Raw genomic sequence first — 22,070 nt, forward strand, 5'->3', positions numbered from 1 at the left:
TAGGATCTCTGGTGCCCTGTGTCTCCCCCTAGTTTGTCTTCCCAGGTCTCCATCACTCTTTATAAAGAGGGTTTGTCAGCCTTACATGGAAATGGGCTATGTCATGACAGAAATTAGACTGATTATTTCTGAAGATCTGTATTTGGTTCTAGAGGTGTGCACTTCACTGACCTATCAGGCTTATTGTAACAACAGGCTGTTCAAGGGCGGAAAGAGGAGGGGAGATATTGGCTGCATTGAAAGTATTCCCCATATGGTTGAACTCCTAATTTTGTCGTTGTCTCGTAGCTTTCTGTTGAAAATAGCAAGCAGGTCTTTACAATTCTATGTTTTCCCTTGATCAATTTATGGAATACATTTTCTTATGCTTTCCTGGAGTTCTCAAAAATGAGTCCCAGAATTATGTCAAATAAGCATCAGCCACACTCATTTAATTTCCCAACCTGTATTCATTGTTTTATCTTATTATTTTGTTGGGATTTGTATGTGGTTTAATTGTATGTACAGTATTATTTCAGTTTAGCGTACATCTATATTATCACATATTATATATTCAAAACATTTGTAATTGAGTTTGACTTGTCTAAAGTTCACTAAAGGTGAACATTGATTAGCTCAATGACATGACATAAGTAGAGTGATACATATAGGTGCTTACATATACTGAGTACTTTTTTTCTTATAATAACCCAATTGATTTGATAGCAAATGGGTTTAAAATTCCCAGCTGAGAAAACTTGTTAAGGAATAGAGACAAATCATCAGGTCTTGGATTTAGAGTAACACATGTTTATTGGTCAAGATATGCACTTGGTAAAGGTTAAGATAGCTGTCAGTGCATTAGTGTGAAGTTGTCTGCAAGTGTGTCTACATGCTGTCTACAAGGTAATATGATCATAATAAAGTGCTTGTCATTGCCAGAGAGACATCCCCTCCTTAAAGACCCGTGCAAGGGGCACAGAGGTGTCTTACAACTTAACACTTAGGGTTTCCATTCAACCATGAAGTGTTACCTAATTTCCTTCCAGAGCCTAATAAATGATAAGTTACCTACTGCCACCATTAGAGATGCAATTCCCAGCTGTGTTTATGGGTGTTAATATTTGATTGGAGAGGGCGTTTTGTAGGTTCTTCATTGAAAAACACCAATGTGAACCTGCTGTTGTAGTAACGACATACAACTGGCAAATCAAGATTACATTTTTTTTTCTATTTTGCAAACCGATTACAGAAAATGATTCTATTGTGCCCTCTACTATGGCCCTATGGCACCATAGCTTGTTCACTATTTCTTCTCAAATAAGTTGAGACTACAGTAGATAAAGTCTACACACCCCTGTTAAAATGCCAGGTTTTTGTGATGTAAAAGAATGAGACAAAGATGAATCATGTCAGAATTTTTTCCACTTTTAATGTGACCTATAATGTGAACAATTCAATTGAAAAATAAACTGAAATCTTCCAGGGGGAAAAATTAAAAATTGTACAACCTGCCATTTTCACAGGGGTGTGTAGACTATTTATATCCACTGTATATTAGTAGCGGTGAGTGAAAACTTCGGTAAGACCTTAAAGACAGTTCAGCAACATATTTGAGCAAAGATAAAAATATGAATATTTCTATTCACATGCACTTTATTCTAAACTCAGCCTTTCATTCTGCGTCCTCATTCTCAGCTGTCCAGTTTCCTAGTGTTATGAGTACACTCTGTCAGCCAGAAGGAGCAATGGCTAGACAACATGCCTCTATTGTCATTGAAATACTTATCCTCACTGCTCCCTGCCCCCTCCCTTTGTTTAGAATTCATGGAGTGGAACATCAGACCTTAAAGAACATTCAGCACTGGAGTGAAGCAACATTAAACAATACTTCTTTTCCACACGAAGTCTATTCTAGGCTCAACCTTTCTTCACACGTCCTCATTCTCAGCTGTCCAGTCTTCTCGCGTTCTCAACACTCAGTACTGTCTGTCAGCCAGAAGGAATGATGGCTGGACACCTTAGTACTGTTCTGCTTTTGAAGCATGTAACTGGACCCTCCTACGTGGTTCATAGACTTGCACTATCATTAGGATATCCTTGCATCTGTTCCGACTGGTAGGTCATAGAGAACTCAACTTTTGTCAGCTGATGAAAATTCAAAGTCAAGAACATGGCGTGATGACGAACTCAGAGAGCAAGTCATTGTATTCAGTGATCTACACAGCTCAGACCCCGGATGTAGTCAGAAACCCATTCTATCAGGTGGAAACATATCTGGATGGTCGTACCATTTAGAGCATAATTTGATTGGCAGGTAATTGACTTGGCCCAGGGCTGCTCGATCCTGTTCCTGGAGATCTACCATCCTGTAGGTTTTTACACCAACCACAGTTGTGACTAACCTGACTTAGCTTTTCATCCAGCTCGTTATTCGAATGTGATGTGCAAAATTAGGGTTGAAAACCTACAGGATGGTAGTTCTCCAGGACCAGGATTGTGTGTCCCTGACTAGGGGCATCCATTATTGTCTTTAAGACATTAACATTTTGAAAATAATTTTGAACGAATATCTGCTAACTAATGGGATTCACAAGGAAATTGGTTCACAATGCGGACACAGTGAACTGATAAGAGACACATTTTGTGTAGCTAGATACTGTATGCTGGCTACAATTTAGGTATTATCAGGAAGTGGATAAGCTCAGAAAAAAGGTTGCATAATAAAACCAGGTATAACCTTTTTTAAATTATTATTATTGATTCCCTTGAATCATGCATCATTATACAACATGAACATGTCTGTCACTTTGCCATCAATCTAAGATGTCTTTTGCACATTGGTTTGTGTATTGTGCTCACTGAAGGTCATTGTGATGACACAAAGTAATCCTGTGTGATCAATATCAGAATCAATATAAGAAATCAATATAAGACAACTGCAGCTGTCTGCATTTGTCCCCAAAGCAGTTGTTACAATGTAAGCATATTGTTAATGTGGCATTATCTTTTTGTCCTTGAGGACAAAGATAAACCTGTCATTGTTACTGGATTTGACTGACAATGTAATAGCTTCAGCCTTGTCACATGTAAATATCTCCAGGCCACAAATGGAAGAACATTTCCCTAATATTTATTTAGTACAGTATGTGTCAACTGTGCTGCTACATTTAATTCACACTAAAACATGTATAACGCTTGCCTGTGTATTTCATCATTCCATTCCACATTCTCCTTCGAATTCCGTTGTACTCTGAATATCTAAGAAGTTGCTGAGACTTGGAGTGTGAGGATGTGTAAATGTCACACTGTCAAAGATCAAGATAGCTGTGAAGGTATCGTGGGGCAAGTGTGATGCTGCTAACAAGGGGATGATGTAGTGGTAAAATAGCTTAGACCTGTACATTTGACCCCTGAATATTCATGGAGCCCTTTGGACTCTTAACAACTTCACACCTTGGTGCTTGGTTCAGCCTTAAGATTCTCCAGTGACCTGAACTTACCATTCCCTGCCCTTCAGGGGCTTGTTAGGTCCCATTCCCGGTGTTGTGTATGTGTGTGGATTGCCGCGGGAAGATGTTTTGATCAGGGTTGCCGATGGTGACCGAGCGCTGGGTGGTAAAGTATTTCAATCATTTCACTTTCTCCTCCTTTATTTAAAAAAAGGAAAATCTGATCTAGAGTGCACAGGATGTCAGACTGGAGCAAAGATTAATATTTCAGAGCAACCACATGAACATCATGAAGCACACAGCCAAGACAACGCTGACTGTACCCCATTGAACATATGTGGGAAGATCACAGTTCACCGATGCTCCCCATTCAATCTGGCAGAGCTTGAGAGTGTTACAATAGAGATATACCTTGGGAAACTCAATAATTTGAGTTTCCCAAGGAAATTAAGTTTCACATTCATAGCATACATTCATAGCGTATGCAATAAACTGCAAATTCATAGCATATTGCGTATGCTATGAATTTACAGTTATTTGCGTATGCTATGAATGTACAGTTATTTGCATATGCTATGAATGTAGTTATTTGTGTATGCTATGAATGTACAGTTATTTGCGTATGCTATGAATGTACAGTTATTTGCATATGCTATGAATGTAGTTATTTGTGTATGCTATGAATGTACGGTTATTTGCGTATGCTATGAATGTATACTATGAATGTACCAGAAATAATTGGGGAAATAATTGGACACTGACACAAGTTTGGTTATATTGGCTTCATTATTTAAGTTAAGTAATTGGACAATTGACTCAAAAGCTGTTTCATGGACAGGTGTGGGCCATTCCTTTGTTATTTCTTCATAGTTTATGAAGGTGAAAGGTCTGAAGTGGATTTCCAGATGTGGCATTCACATTTGGAAGCTGCTGCTGTGAACCCACAACATGCGGTCAAAAGAGCTCTCAATGCAAGTGAAACAGGCCATCTTTAGGCTGCAAAAAAAGATCCATCAGAGAGATAGCAGGAACATTAGGAGTGGCCAAATCAACAGTTTGGTACATTCTGAAAAAAAAAGAACGCACTGGTCAGCTGTGCAACACAAAAAGGCCTGGACATCCACGGAAGACAAGTGGTCTATTATCGTAGTATCCTTTCCATGGTAAAGGTAAACCCCTTCACAACATCCAGCCAAGTGAAGAACACTGTCCAGGAGGTAGGCATATCATTATCCTAGTCTACCATGAAGAGAAGATTTCACAAAGGCAACGACAGAGGGTTCACAACAAGGCGCAAAACATTCATAAGCCTCAAGAATAGAAAGGCCAGATTAGACTTTACCAGAAAACATCTAAAAAAGACACCCCAGTTCTGGAACAGCATTCTTTGGACAGACTAAGATCAATCTGTACCAGAATGATGGGAAGAAAAAAGTATGGAGAAGGCTTGGAACGGCTCATGATCCGAAGCATACCACATCATCTGTAAACACATCTGTAAACATATTCTGCAATGGCCGAGTCAGTCATCTGATCTCAACCTGATCGAGCATGCATTTCACTTGCTGAAGACAAAACTTAAGGCAGAAAGACCCACGAACAAACAACAACTGAAGACAGCATTTTATTTATAATTGAATTAATTTGTCCAATTACATTTGAGTCCCTGATATAAGGGTACTGTGTATGAAAATGGTTGCAGTTCCTAAACGTTTCATATGATATTTTCGTCCAACCCCTTGCAATAAAGCTGAACTTCAGTTGCATCTCAGTTTTTCATTTCAAATCCATTGTGGTGGCGTACAGAGCCAGAATAATGAAAACTTTGTCTGTGTCCAGATTTTTCCGGACCTAGCTGTTTAACCGGCATCACTACACACACACACACACACACACACCTAGTTACAGCCCCTCCCGTGTGCAAAATATCACTAATTCTAACAGCACTGAATGACCCAGACACTGAATTAAGTTTTAAGTAATGATATGTGGATTTCACTGGCTGTGATGAGACAGGGATCTGCGTTCATCAGGATTGTTATGGTGCCTTTGAATTTGCTGCTTGTTTTTGATCACCTGTGTGTGCCAACACCATGGCAACATTACATTTTAAATTAAAGGTGATTGTTGAAATACATTTCTTTCTGGCCACGTCTGATGTTGCTGTCCACATTTCAATATGGATCTGTTGCTGTTCATGTCTCAACAGTCACCTGCTAATAGTTATTGACATTTACACACACCCCCCAGCAACTATGCGTCTACATCTTATTGCTTGCACTTCCAGATTTTTGTCTGGGTATCTCAATAAGCACGTTTTGACAACTGCTGATTTAAAAGGGCTTTATAAAACAAATGTGATTTATTGATTGAATAGCTCAAATAATAATAGAAAGAACCAGATGTCAACTTCTCACCACATGATAGGGTAATGAGTAGAATGATGGAACTAAATGAGAATTGTCCAACATTCTCCCATTGTTCTCATCTCTGAAACATTTGGGACAATACTTTTTTAAGCGTTGCCCTTTGTTCATACAACCCTTCATAGTATGCATTGTTTCACTGTCAAACAAGCATGGTCATTTTGACCTGTTGAATACGATGCTTTGTTATTTTCTAAATGTTTTGCAAGCATCCATCTCATGTTATGTAAATGCATAAAACATTTTTTAATGAGAGATGAAAACCTGTAATTTGAAGTAATTTTTCCTGTCATAATTTGCTTGTTTTCCAATTAATGTGTATTTAAATGCACGCTCAGGCATAATGCATTTGGCCTTTTGCACAGTAGAGTTGAAGATCCATGTGTGTCCTCCGATGCACATCTCGCCAAGCCGTTCTGCTTGTTATCACACTGCTCGCTCAACCAGGTGTTTGTTGGCACATACATGCTGGGAAGACTGCCTTTCCTTGTCCTTCGTGAGACCCCGAGGTACTGTTGCTTACTCCTAGCAAAATGGAAGCATCTGCAAGCACTGACTTTCCATATGGATCAAAATATTTTGGTGAACTGTTACAGTCAGATAAATAGAATTACAGAGTTAAATAAGGTAAGCAAGAGGAGAAAAAAGGAATAAACTATAGAAATGACTACTCGTGACTGAGATGTTTCAAAAACATTACAACATGTCAATATTGAGATTTCAATGTGAACTCAATGCATTGTGCAAATACATTCTTCCAAGTTTGAAATCCCTGTTTATACCATGTGACTTGGTTAAGCAGGTGCTTTGAAAATGTATGTATACACCGATCAGCCATAACATTATGACCACTGACAGGTGAAGTAAATAACACTGATAATCTCCTTATCATGGCAATTGTCACTGGGTGGGATATATTAGGCAGCAAGTGAACATTTTGTCCTCAAAGCTGATGTGTTAGAAGCAGGAAAAATGGGCAAGTGTAAGGATCTGAGCAACTTTGACAAGGGCCAAATTGTTATGGCTAGACGACTGGGTCATACCATCTCCAAAACCTGAGCCTTTGTGGGGTGTTCTCGGTTCTGCAGTGATCAGTACCTATAAAAAGTGGTCCAAGGAAGGAAAAGCGGTGAACCGGCGACAGGGTCATAGCCGGCCATGGCACATTGATGCACGTGGGGAGCGAGGGCTGGGCTGTGTGGTCCTATCCAACAGACGAGTTATTGTAGCTCAAATTGCTGAAAAACTTAATTCTGTCACTGTTAGAAAGGTGTCAGAACACAGAGCATCACAGTTTGTTACGTATGGGGCTGCATTGCCACAGATCAGTTAGGGTGCCCATGCTGACCCTGTCCACTGCCAAAAGCGCCTACAATGGGCTCATGAATTGGACCATGGTGGATTGGAAGAAGGTGGCCTGGTCTGATGAATCACGTTTTCTTTTACTTCATGTGTATTGCCATCGCTTACCCTGGAGAACACATGGCACCAGGATGCACTATGGGAAGGATGCAAGCCGGCGGAGGCAGTGTGATGCTTCAGTGCAATGTTCTGCTGGGAAATCTTGGGTCCTGTAATTCATGTGGATGTTACTTTGACATGTACCACTTACCTGAGCATTGTTGCAGACCATGTGCACCCTTTCATGGCAATGATATTCCATTGGCCTCTTTCAGCAGGATTATTTGCCCTGGCACAAAGCAAAAATGGTTCAGGAATGGTTTGAGGAACACAACAACGAGTTCAAGGGGTTGACTTGGCCTCCAGATTCTCCAGATTTCAATCCAGTTGAGCATCTGTGGGATGTGCTGGACAAACATGTCCGATCCATGCAGGCCCCACCTCGCAACTTACAGGACTTAAAGGATCTGCTAACATCTTGGTGCCAGATACCACAGCACACCTTCAAAGGTCTAGTGGAGTCCATGCTTTGACGGGTCAGGTCTGTTTTGGCGCAAATGGGGGACCTACACAATATTAGGCAGGTGGTCCTAATGTTATGGCTGATCGGTGTACAATGCCTCTTGAAATTCTCCTTTCCCTTTCACAAACCAGTCCTAAATTATCTCAAGTGTAACCAATCTCCTTGTAAATCAAGTTACATTGGCCTCCACCTTTGTTAAATGGTTGTGATTCCAATGATTTCAGGATAACTAAAGTAGTTTTTTAGGTCCCCTATTTTGAGCAGTAAATTACAAAGCAAACACTCAACCATGAGCAACAATGAGCTTTCGAAGTAACTTATGTTAGAAATTGTGGGAAAACATATTAGGTCATGTGTATAAAAAGGTGCTCCCTTGGAGCATGGTCAAGATAATTATTAAGAAACGGCACTTTGACAGGGCTATAGGCGTTATTGTCACGAATCGTAAGAATCTCATCCAGTTCATGCTGAATCTGGAATTGGAATTGGCTTGTTCCTGAATTATATTGTATTATACATCTTACGTTTGATTGTTAAAATATTTAGAGTTCAGTGCCAACATAAAATGTATGATGTACCTGGTAGGTGAGCTCCTTGATGTGTCTCTCATATTTACTGACTTCTTTGACAGAATCACTGTTCTTCCTTTGCTCCATTTCCACCTCACTTTCCAGCTCCCTCACCTAGAAAGATTTAAACACTATTTTCAACGAGCTTGTTATAATATTATTTACAATACTGGATATGTTGCGTACATGAGCTTTGCAAAATTAATTCCATGAAGTACACATTGTTCAGTCATTTTATCTCAATGTTTTTCTGTCTTAACAAGGATCTGCGTACCCAAGTGCTCAAATAGAACCTTCTTTTATTTAAAACTTAAATTATTATAAATATAACTTTTATCTGGTTCCATGTGAAATGCTAAACAAGCTGCAAGTCCCACATCTCCCTTCTACTCAGATTAAATGAACTGGTGTTAGTCTCAGACACTTACTCTGGAGTCCAGCTTCTGGATCTGCTTCTTGCCACCCTTCATTGCAATTTTTACAGCTTCATCCAGGCGGTGCTGCAGGTCCTTAATAGTCTGCTCCATGTTCTTCTTCATGCGCTCCAGGTGACCACTGGTATCCTGTTCTTTCTTCAGCTCTTCTGCCATCATGGCAGCATCAGTTATGGCCTTCCTCAGCGTTTCTGCACTCCTGCACAGCCTCTTCCACTTCATTCTGAAGCTGGGTTGTAACGCCCTCTATCTTCTTCTGGTTCAGTAGACTGGTATTCTGCACATACCGTAAATGTATACATTTGTATATATTACCTCTTCATACTTCTGCATACCTCAAGTAGCAAACATTTCTGGTTAACATAATGTTCAGTTACCTGCGTGTGCAGCAACTGAACTCTCTCACTAACATCCAGCAATTCCAGCTCAGCCAGTTTGTGGCCTCTCTCAGTCTGCTCCAACAGGGACCTCAGCTTATTCAGTTCAGCCTGCATCAGGTTGTTGCGTCTCTCCTTCAGTTCATCACTGCCACGAAGAGCATCATCCAGCTGCAGTTGAGAATCCTGTAAAAATAATTAAAGATGCCATAACATTTCTTTCATTTTGTTTTACATACTGGTTTAGCTTTGTGTGAAGAAGCAAGCAGTTTTTAGTTCAAATAAGTTTAACCTTTAGATGGGAATGGAGACCCTTAAGTTGCTTCTGGGCTTCTGATGCCTGCCTTTTGGCCTGGCTGAGCTGAATCTCCCTCCCTCCATCATTCCTTCTGCGAGTCTCTGAGTTCATGGAGCTTTGTAGGCAATCCACCACTCTCTGTTGGTTCCTCTTATTTGTCTCCATCTCTTCATCCTTTTCAACCAGCTTAAATTTCAGCTTTGACCTGGTGGAACTCCAGTTGAGCGCTCAGGATTTCCCCTTCTTCATGCTCTGATGAGCCCTATAAACATATTTATAATATATATGTATTTTGTTTGTACGGCATTCCTTCTCTTAATTATTTTACTTAAATTGAACAGATATTAAAATAGGGGGAGTTCAAAGGGTATATATGCTACAATCATCAGGATCTTCAAACACTGGACCAAAGAAACTACATATCAAATCTTACTTAAGTGAATAGTATCTGTCTCTACCAGTACATATTTTTCAGTATCACCTCAGCCTCTTCTAGAGCAGTCTGTATCTCAGCCTTCTCTTGCTCCAGTTGTTTACAGACTTTCTCCAGCTCATGGATACTTTTTCCTCCCTCACCAAGCTGCTCAGTCAATTCAGAAATTTCCTCTGTAGAAAAAGATGTCTCAGAATATATTTTGCAAGAATTGGTCTTTATAACTTGTCAATGTTCAATATGCAATGTAAAGCTGGCAAATAGTTAGGCAGAAAATGCTTGTGCTCTTACCTTGGAGGTTCTTGTTCTCCCTCTTCATGGTCTCCAAATGATCCAGAGATTCCTCATAAGAGATCTTGAGTTTGAAGAGCACTGTGCTAAGATATCTGGTCTCTTTCTAGGAGCTCTCCAACTCAGTTTGAGACTCCTCAAACTTCTGCTTCCATTCAGCCAGGACCTAGAAAATACATGGTTTAAAATTGGTTGATTATAGTCCAGTATAAACATTTACTTTGTCTAAAAACTTACAGAGAATGTGAAATGTCTCAATCCAACTTCCTGAGGCACAGGGACTAGAAGCAGTTGATAAGCTGTTGTGCCTTTTATGTATTAAATTTTTCTTTGCTTCTTGTCCAGAGCAGCTGCAGCAGCGTTGGATCTCTCTACGTCCACCATGAGATCTTCTATCTCATTTTGAAGTCTGTGTTTAGTCTTCTCCAGGGATGAGCATTTAGCTTTAACAGCTTCAACAGCTTCTTCTGCATCCTGCAGACGCTGAGCCAGCTTCTTCCTAGATTGACATTTCAGAACAGCTGCCTGTTTTCTATCTGATGTAGGCCCACATGTAATGGTTGAACATGAGGTAAAATATCTGTCCGTCTTAATGCACATTTGGATTTTTGTTATTCATCAAAGCTTGAATACCTAAAAATGTGGAACATTTAAAAATAATGACTTACTTTGCCTCCTCCAGCTCTTCGGTCTTCTGGATGGCATCAGTTTCATACTTGGTTCTCCACTGAGCAACCTCAGCATTGGCCTTAGACATGCTGCGCTGAAGCTCAGCCTTGGCCTCCTGCTCCTCCTCATACTGCTCCCTCAGCAGATCTGAGTCATGGCGAGCAGACTGTATTGCATGGGCAAGTGCATTCTTTGCCTGGATTGGAAATGAAACAGAATTGAGAAAGTACTCCATGCTTTATAAAGTAAAACAGGATTACTCCTTAGTGTAGGTACCTTGATTTCCTCCTCCAGTTGTCTCTTAAGGTCTTCAATTTGCTGAGTGTTGGACTGTTTACATCTGGTCAGTTGGGACACCAGAGAATCCTTCTCCTCCAGCTGTCTGGACAGTTCACCTGTTTTCATGCAATGAACATAAAATATTCCTTAACAAACTGTTTTTTATGGTTATGAATTGTGACTGTTAATGTGAATGTACAAATTTTTGGTTAATATACCATTCTCAGGTTGAAGTTTAGCTTTCTGTGTGGTGAAGTCATTGATTGGTCTCTGTCCTTCTTCAGCTTTAGTCCTGTATTCACTCATTTGGTCCTCTAATGTGCGGCACATTTTCTCCAAGTTTGTCTAAAATCATTTGTTTTGAATGTCAAAACTGCATCAATAGTTTGCGTTTTTAATAACTATGCAATGGCGAAACCTTTTACTGATTGGTTAAAGATACCACATACCTTAGATTTAACAATCTGCTCCATGCTGGAGACCACATCATCCAGCTCAAGCCTGAGCTCACTCTTCTCCTTCTCCAGCTTCTGCTTCACTCTCTGAAGGTTGTCAATTTGTTCTCCCAGGTCAGCAACACTGTCAGCATTTTTCTTCCTCAGAGTGGCAGTTGTAGCCTCATGCTGCAGAGTTGCCACTTCAAGGTTTCTACGCATCTTCTGGAACTCAGCCTCCCTCTTCTAGTTCATCTCAATCTGGGCAGAAGTGGCTCCACCAGCTTCTTCCAGCCTCTCACTAATCTCTTCCAGTTCTTTGGCCAAATCTGCCCTCTGTTTCTCCACCTTGGCACGGGCAGCTCTGTCAACCTCTAGCTCTTCCTACAGCTGCTGAATGTGGGCCTAAAGTTGTAGGTATTCACATTTTCTGGTAAAAACCAAACCTAATCATAGTGTAAAATACTTATTCTGTGTTCAACAATACTATTGAAATACCTGCAACTCCTTCAGTTTCTTCTGAAGCTGGACACTCATTGCATGCTCATCCTCAATCTTGCTGTTGAGGTGGCTCCTGATAAGTAATGCAGGTAATTGAGGCATTTTTCTGTGAAAAGTATTCAAAGTTATTCATTTTGTGGGTTGTGATCTTACTTCTTCATTCTCTGTTCCAGCTGCTGCTGTAGAGGTCCATTAGGCTCTCCTGGGTCAACTTCAAGTCTCCCTCCAGCTTTCTCTTGGCTCTCTCAAGGTCCATCCTCACTTTTTTTTTCTTGCTCCAGAGACCCTTCAAGCTGATACAAATTTCAATTTAACAATATCTAGAGTAACCAATTTTGTTTGGTTTAGATATTCCTATTTGATACCCACATCGTCAACTTGCTGTTCCAGTTTGGCTTTGGCCTTGGTCAGTGTGTTGACCTTGTCTTCCTCACTTTGTAGGTCATCCAGTGTTTGCTGATGTGCCTCCTGCAGAGCTTTCTTCTCCTTGGTCAGCTTGGCAATAATTTCATCCAGGCCTGACATCTCCTCAGTCAGGTTTTTAACCTAAGATAACAGAAAAGTGGAATTACACTTTTATTCAAGCCAAATCATTTAAATTGTAACATCACAAAATGAGTAATTGTTTTACCTTGTTTTCTGTGGCATGCTTTTCCTTCTCCACTTTAGCCAGGGTGAGCTCCAGATCATCAATGTCTTTCTTCAGTTCAGAGCATTCATCCTCCAGATTTCTCTTCTTAGCAGTCAGCTCTGCATTCATCTCCTCCTCATCCTCCAGTCTCTCTGTCAGCTCTTTGGCTTTGGCCTCAAGCTGGATCTTGCTTTTGATAAGACCTTCACATCTCTCTTCAGCATCACCCGTTTTATCTTCTGACTCTCAGTTGTTTTTAATATTTGATTAGTATAACAATTTTCTTATGCTCAGAAGTTGTGCTCTCAATATATATTTGGTATATTGGTATATATAAATGGTATATACAGCTCCGGAAAAAAATTAAGAGACCACTGCACCTTTTTCTTTCCTTTCCCAAAATGTTGAAAAGAAAATGTTCGAGTGAGGAACAGAAGCATTCAATTTGCAATGGTCTCTTAATTTGAACCCTTCTGTTCCTCACTCAAAACCTTCCTTTTCGACTTTTTTGGAAAAGAAAGAAAATGGTACAGTGGTCTCTTAATTTTTTCCAGAGCTGTATATATACAGGTGCTGGTCATAAAATAAGAATATCATCAAAAAGTTTATTCATTTCAGTAATTCCATTCAAAAAGTGAAACTTGTATATTATATTAATTCATTACACACAGACTGATATATTTCAAATGTTTATTTCTTTTAATTGTGATAACTGACAACTAATGAAAACCCCAAATTCAGTATCTCAGAAAATTTTAATTATACTTAAGACCAATACAAAACATTTATTTTTTGAAATGTTGGCCAACTGAAAAGTATGAAAATGAAATGTATGAGCATGTACAGCACTCAATACTTAGTTGGGGTTCCTTTTGTCTGAATTAATGCAGCAATGCGGTGTGGCATGGAGTCGATCAGTCTATGACACTGCTCAGGTGTTATGAGAGCCCAGGTTGCTCTGATAGTGGCCTTCAGCTCTTCTGCATTGTTGGGTGTGGCGTATTGCATCTTCCTCTTCACAATACCCCATAGATTTTCTATAGGGTTAAGGTCAGGCGAGTTTGCTGGCCAATTAAGAACAGGGATACCATGGTCCTTAAACCAGGTACTGGTAGCTTTGGCACTTTGTGCAGGTGCCAAGTCCTGTTGGAAAATGAAATCTGCATCTCCATAAAGTTGGTCAGCAGCAGGAAGCAAGAAGTGCTCTAAAACTTCCTGGTAGATGGCTGCATTGACCTTGGACCTCACAGTGGACCAACACCAGCAGATGACATGGCACCCCAAAGCATCACTGACTGTGGAAGTTTTACACTGGACTTCAAGCAACGTGGATTCTGTGCCTCTCCTCTCTTCCTCCAGACTCTGGGACCTTAATTTCCCAAAGGAAATGCAAAATGTACTTTCATCAGAGAACATAACTTTGGACCACTCAACAGCAGTCCAGTCCTTTTTGTCTTTAGCCCAGGCGAGATGTTTCTGACGCTGTGTCATGTTCAAGAGTGGCTTGACACAAGGAATGCGACAGCTGAAACCCATGTCTTGCATACGTCTGTGTGTGGTGGTTCTTGAAGCACTGACTCCAGCTGCAGTCCACACTTTGTGAATCTCCCCCACATTTTTGAATGGGTTTTGTTTCACAATCCTCTCCAGGGTACGGTTATCCCTATTGCTTGTACACTTTTTTCTGCCACATCTTTTCCTTCCCTTCGCCTCTCTATTAATGTGCTTGGACACAGAGCTCTGTGAACAGCCAGCCTCTTTAGCTATGACCTTTTGTCTTGTGTCTTGCCCTCCTTGTGCAAGGTGTCAATTGTCGTCTTTTGGACAGCTGTCAAGTCAGCAGTCTTCCCCATGATTGTGTTGCCTACAGAACTAGACTGAGAGACCATTTAAAGGCCTTTGCAGGTGTTTTGAGTTAATTAGCTGATTAGAGTGTGGCACCAGGTGTCTTCAATATTGAACCTTTTTACAATATTCAAATTTTCTGAAATACTGAATTTGGGGTTTTCATTAGTTGTCAGTTATAATCATCAAAATTTAAAGAAATAAACACTTGAAATATATCAGTCTGTGTGGAATGAATGTATAAATTATACAAGTTTCACTTTTTGAGTGGAATTACTGAAATAAATCACCTTTTTGATGATATTCTAATTTTCTGACCAGCACCTGTGTGTGTGTATATATATATATACATATATATATATATATATATATATATATGATTCTACATGTTTATTTAGCAAAACTATGATTGCTGTAGTTAGTTGAAATGTTACAAGAAAGATCATTTTGACAAAGAAAGTGGCTTCAACAAAGTAACTGCCAGTTAAAATTACTCACAGTTTGCACAGCAAGCTGTAGGTCATTCTTCTCTTGGATAAGGGAGACCATCTTCTCTTCCAGCTCCTTTCCACGTGCTTCAGATTTAGCAAAAGCCTCTGAGCTTCATGAATTCCCTCATGTTGGCCTTTTCCTTTTCAGTCTCTGCTGACTTCAGTAGAAGTTTGATCTTGAAGTACATCTACATCCAGGGTGAGTTCTTGACACCCATGGATGTATGGATGTTCCATTGGATTACAAGCAAGGCATCCCTGTGAAATTTGATACAGTTAAATGTATATTTTCCCACCTGCAACATAGTGTGAGCAGAAGTATCTATTCTTATTCCAACCTGCGTTCAACAATTTTCTGGAACTCAATTCTGTCAAGTAGACCATGTGTTCGTGCCTGAAAGCCTGTGATGATAAGAGCCAGGCGGTCATCTCTCATCTCCTCCAGGGTACCGAGGAGTCCAGCCCCTTAAAGAGCACCTTAAGATACAAAAATGCTTTAATGGAATATTAGGAATGTAGGAGACAAATCTAATGTTTGCCAGATATGGTGTATTTTACTGCTTGGACCCTGATCTGCTATTTAGCTGTTCCAACAGTTATTATTGCCTTTCCTCTATGTAATGATAGCAGTGTATCAGTTTGCCTTTCCGTGTGGCTCCGGGGATACTGATGTGGTGTCAGTGTAAATGTCTCAACTAGTGCTAGGAAGTTCAAGTCTTTTTACTGACTCAGAGCTTTTCGAGTCGTTCAGTAAACAGAACTTAGGAAAAAGCACGCTGTACAGATCCTTTTCCAGTCGTTCGTATTAACGATTCAGTTGAAGTCACTTCAAACAGACTTATTACTCTCAAGGCGTTACAATTATTTGTTATGAAAATTGGGTAGTTCGCAAACTGCACATCACATGTTTGAGATTTAGCTCCTCCGTTGGCTGCATTTGTCATGTACTGCTGACATGCAGTTATTGTTTTATCAACAACTCCCTGTCAATCATGAAAAATGAGTATCAGTAAATATTTCAATTCAAATGTAATTTGGTGTGTTACTGTAGATTAAGGTAATGTTACATTCTACCTGACAACATGTACTGGTAGGCATTGTCAGAGATGGAGAAGATATGTGGAGGAGCTTCACTCCTCTTCTTCCCTCTGTATGCATTGACAACAGACTGGTCGTAGACTGGTAGCCACTTGTAGGGGTTGACAGTGACACAGAACAGCCCTGAGTAGGTCTGTGAATGACAAGAAGGATCAACATTTAGTTTAATTCATATCATGTTTTATTTGATGTAGATGTTGGCAGGCAGGTCACTTACGTAGATCATCCAGGCTGCGTAACGCTCTTTGAGGTTAAACAGCACAGCAGGCTCGTGCAGGAAGGTGAACATCGCCATGTCCTCAATTTTATCAAACTTTGGCGGGTTCTGTGGGTGGACGTCATCTTCCTTCACAGTTATAGTCTGAAAGACGAGCAAATTAAATAGTTTGTATCATATTCCAGGTGCTGAAGTATTCACATTCTGTGTTGTATTTACCTTTCCAAACTCAGTATTAACAGTGACTTTAGCCCCGTCTCTGCTGGTGATGGTTGCCTTGACATACTCAACCTCAGGGTCAGGAACATAGCACTCTCTCTTTATGTCAAAGGGTCTAGTCTGGCATTCCATACGCTTAACGCTTATGCAGATTTTGAACACAATTATAATTTTTTTGTCTATAAACTAATTTACCGCCTGGTGAAGTCACCAATGCATGGATTAGGATGTGTTCTGTAAATTGTATTTCATCAGGAATTAATACTGATTAGTTTTTTTCTCAGAGTGTCAATTTCTTTAGCTGTTGTATGTAATGAATAAAAACACAGAAAAACAATCTTAACTGCATTGGGCCTTTAAAATGCCCTGAGGTTGTGGGTAAAACAACGTGTGAATAGCTCTGTGTGTGGATTTTCTTTTGTTGACCGCTTATATAAGGAGTTCATGTATTGCATTGCATTGAATGCAGTGTTTACTGTGTTTTATCAGAGTGAAAAGTTTAGGAGAAGACAAGAGATACCACAAACAAGTTAGTGACAAATTCTGACAGGAAAAGGCCTGGGGAACATGATGGTCTTTGTGTTTTTTGGCTGACTATTGGAGCCGGAGCTAGATATAAATCTGTTTACAGCTGTCAATCACTGCAAAGTCTTGTCACAACCAAACGGTTGCAGCTAAGAACTCGTGAATCTATTCATATAAATCTAAAGAGTGCTGGAACAAAAGAATGGTTTATCTATATTGCCCACTTGCTTCTCTATCGTTCTTAATGTAAGCTACAGTTGCTGTAAAAATGTATATGATAAAAATATATATATATTCCCAAACAATAAAGCTCCCACATGCTTTATTTGCAGATTGAAGAGCTGAAAGCTACAGTTTGTGTTAGCAATTAAACATGTAAGTACCATATAGGAATAACATGTTATGCAAAATGTATAGTTGACTAGATTAATGGTTACAGCGAAAAAGAGGTGTTGTTGCAGAACTTTTTTAGAGATGATTATTCTTACCTTTTGTTGTTCACCTCTTAGATGCTGATAACGGAAAGGATTTCTTGTCTGAGAATGAAACATTCAAATGCAAAGACCAAAAGTGAATCCTTTATATATTTGATGATTTCACTTGTTAGGTTGTATGGTGATAATGTTTGCATTCCTATGCAGACTGTCTCTATAAGCCTAGCTTCAGGATGTCAGGTTCCCTGTGTCTCCCCTGTGATGAGGGTTTATCAGCCATACATGGAGATGGGCTATGACATGACATATATTGGAGTGATCATCTCTTTAGATGTGCATTGAGGTCTAGAGGTGTACACGTCTCTAACCAGGTTTGTTGGAACAGCAGTCTATTCCAGGGTGGACAGAGGAGAGAAATTGGCTGCCCTGAAATCCCACTTCATCACAATGCAGTCCCAGGGATTGTATTAATCTAAAATGCCAAGCACATATCTTTGACCAATGTGAATTCATAAATTGATGCATGTAGCATGCAATAACCAAGTTTCCATTTCAAAGGTAATGAAACATTATGGTAGATATGTATACCTCAGGCATCAGGTTGGTTGGAGCAACAGGAAATCAATAATTCACGGAGGAGGAGAGCAAAATTCCAGGGTGCATGTAGAGCATCCTCTTATACTGTTACTCACTTTTTGGTTCCACTTTATGAAACAGCTACATGATAACAAGAGTATATTTCAGAGCCCATTTTGGCAACCTCCTTTATAGGGCAGTTAATGGCATTACGGGCATCTAAATGATACTTGTATGCTTGAGGACTCTTGAACAATATCTTTCATTAGTGCTAGAAATGGGGAGTTCTCACTTTTATGACGATTTGTTTGGGGTTTTACATTTGAAATGATATGTTATGTCCAGCAACTAACGTTCTGTAAACATGTCATAATTTCTCAAGGTTGTTGAGACAACATGATAAAGCCTTCTTGTACGTATTGAAATCACTGTCAGCTGCCGCTGTCCTTATTTGGTCACAAACGCGAGGTCACTGTCCTACCCCATTGTCACCTCAATTCTTAGCTACAGTAGGCATGAACCTCGGCCAGATCTTGCTGACATGGTGTTGTATACCTTTTATCCTTGAGGACAAATATAAACCTGTGAAATAGTTATTGGATTCCTTCTGAGGCCCTCGATGTGTTTGAATGTCTGGGCCTCACCATCTGACATTGTTATAGCTGCAGCCTTCTCATGAAAATAACTCCAGGCACATATGGAGGAAACCTTCGTCATGCACCTTATGATAGGCTTTTAACAAGGGAAGACCCTATTTAGCTGACGAGTTTGTTAACGAAAGAATCCACCCTGGAAAGAAGACAGAAATGACTATTAATTAAAGGTGTTCTCTAGTACCTTCACCGCTGCCAATTAATTACATGTACAAATTACATTTGGAACGGGGGTTGCACAAACAATGTGTAGGTTTTAACGTCCAAAATTCATGACACGGATGACATACTGTAGTACAGTGGGTCCTAACTCTGGTCCGTGAGTATCCCAAAAATCACACATTTTTGTTATATCCCTGGACTAACATACCCAATTCAAGTCAATGAGGGCCTGATAATTACTTGACAAGTGGAATCAGGTGGGCTTGGCTGGGGCTAAAATAAAAACGTGGCGTCCTTAAAGTATGCACCATGTAATTTTGAGTATGCACAGATGACTTGCACAGCCCATGTGTATTTCATCATTCCATTCCACTTTCTCCCTTCAGCTGCTGTAGACATTAGACTCAGTGAATATCTAAGAAGGTGCTGAGATTTGTAAGTGTCACACTGTCAAAGATCAAGATAGCTGTCAAGGTATCGTGGCGAAGGTATGAAGCTGGTAACAAGGCGATGATGTAATGGTGACATAGCTGGAAAGAACATTATCTCCTTCAAGACCTACAGAGTACACCTTGGACAGAAACATTTTTTATCCTTCAATTTCACACCTTGTGCCTTGCTTTAGCCTCAAGGTTCTGTTATTTGTTTCCAGACGTGAACATACCATACCCTGCCCTTCAGTGACTTGGAAAGGGTCTCATTCCCAGCTGTCGTTGTGAGTGGGTATGGGTTTGTTCGGAAGGAGGTGTTGTTCACTTACACTCACTGAAGGGGTTTATTTCAGTCTTGCTTGATGTACTTGAACACATGCACTCACCTTAACCTGTTCTCCTGTCATCCTTTCTCTCTGTAGATTGACAGACTGCCATCTCCACTGCTCCCACAGGCTGAGACCTGTTCCCTCGCCGAGGCACATGGGCTCCCTGACGGGGTGAGTGAAATAAGTAGGCTAGGTTAGTGATGCAGTAGTCTCCGCACCTCTTCCTCTAGCAAGACATCACAGACCGAGGTGAGTCCTTCTGGCCCCTTATACCAGCCTCTAACATGTACCCTTTATCCTGATGTTGATCTTATCTTGTCTGCTTTCTTATAAGACCTGAGCACAATAAAATCACAATGTATTATAGGAAACAAGGGCAAGATCAGAATGTGTACAATATGAGGACAGGATGCTTCTTAGAACCTGTTTTAAACAGGATTAATCACATTATGTAAGTGCAGGTACTAGGATATTACCTACTAACCTATGAGTATGAATTTTATTGTCATATAGGAAATGTGTGTCATTGTCAGTACCCAAGAGAGAGAAAAGCCAGATTTTATGCACCTCACTTGCTCTATTTTTTGAGTTCTGATCATTTATGAGAAGCAAGTTAATAATGTTGCAGCCCATTTTCTATGTTTATACATTTTTAGGTGGACATTGCGGGAAGTATAGCTGCAGCCTTCTTGAAATTAACTCAGAGGAAATACATTATTTGGCATGTTGTTTCTTATTATTAATTTCTTATTATAATTTGGTATTAACATATTTATTTCAGTAATTACACTTCACAATATTTTAAATTACAATTTCAATCAGGTCAGTTTATCTATTTTGAACTTTAAGGCGTGAATGTCAGTTTTGTGATGGTTTTGATATGCACTCATTCATCATGACCCACCAGGCCTCACAGCACATTTTATATACTTCAACCACAATCAGCTTGCAAGTCTATAATATTGAATAATATTAAATATATATAACTATATACAGAGGATATAAAAAGTATACACATGCTAGGTTCCTGTGATGTAAAAGAATTAGACAAATCATGTCAGAACCTTTTCCACCTTTAATGTGACCTATAACGTGAACAATTCAATTGAAAAACAAACTGAAATCTTTGAGGGGAGGGGGGGGTTAAAACAAAAAAATCTCAATAACCTGGTTGTATAAGTGTGCACACTCTTAAACTAATACTTTGTTGAAGCCCCTTTTGATTTTATTACAGCACTCAGTCTTTTTGGGTAGGTGTCTATTAGCATGGCACATCTTGATGTGGCAATATTTGCCCACTTTTCTTTGCAAAAGTGCTCCAAATCTGTCAGATTGCGAGGACATCTCCTGTGCACAGCCCTCTTCAGATCACCCCACAGATGTTCAATTGGATTCAGGTCTGGGCTTTGGCTGGGCCATTCCAAAACGTTAATCTTCTTTGGATGTGTGCTTTGGGTTGTTGTCGTGCGGAAAGGTGAACTTCATCTTCAGCTTTCTAATGGACGCCCGAAGGTCTTGTGCCAAAATTGCCTGGTATTTGGAACTGTTCATAATTCCCTCCACCCTAACTAAAGCCCCAGATCCAGCTGAAGAAAAACAGCCCCCAAAGCATGATTCTGCCACCGCCATGCTTCACTGTGGGTATGGTGTTCTTTGGATGATGTGCAGTGTTGTTTTTGTGCCAAACATATCTTTTGGAATTCTGGCCAAAAAGTTCAACCTTGGTTTCATAACACATTTTCCCACATGCTTTTGGGGGACTTGATGTTTGTTTTTGCAAACTTCAGCTGGGCTTGGATGTTTTTCTTTGTAAGAAAAGGATTCTGTCTTGCCACCCTACCCCATTGCCTATTTATATGAAGAATACGAGAGATTGGTGTCACATGTAGCACACAACCAGTACTTGCCAGAAGTTCCTGCAGTTCCTTTAATGTTGCTGTAGGCCTCTTGGAATCCTCCCTGACCATTTTTCTTCTCGTCTTTTCATACATTTTAAAGGGACTTCCAGTTCTTGGTAATGTGCATATTTTCTCCACTTGATGATGACTGTCTTCATTGTGTTCCATGGTATATCTAATGCTTTGGAAATTCTTTTGTACCCTTATCCTGACTGATATCTTTCAACAATGAGATCCCTCTGATGCTTTGGAAGCTCTCTGCGGACCATGGCTTTTGCACTGAGATGCAACTAAGAAAATGTCAGGAAAATCCTACTAGAACAACTGAACTTTATTTGTTATTAATCTGAGTCACTTTAAATGATGGCAGGTGTGTAATGACTTCGATTTAACATTAGTTTGAATGTGATTGGTTAATTCTGAACCCAGCCCCAGTTATAAGAGGGTGTACACACTTATGCAACCAGGGTATTGTACGTTTTTCTTTTTTTCATC

At 39.9% G+C, this 22,070-nt stretch overlaps 1 pseudogene; it reads right to left on the bottom strand.

Annotated features, from left to right (window-relative positions):
* Positions 1 to 7,304: 7,304 nt before the first annotated feature.
* LOC105019509 lies at positions 7,305 to 18,756 on the bottom strand (annotated as a pseudogene).
* Between the last annotated feature and the right edge of the window lie 3,314 nt (positions 18,757 to 22,070).

The sequence above is a fragment of the Esox lucius genome, chromosome 21, assembly GCF_011004845.1.
Source record: "Esox lucius isolate fEsoLuc1 chromosome 21, fEsoLuc1.pri, whole genome shotgun sequence".
In the NCBI taxonomy this organism is placed as follows: Eukaryota; Metazoa; Chordata; class Actinopteri; order Esociformes; family Esocidae; genus Esox; species Esox lucius.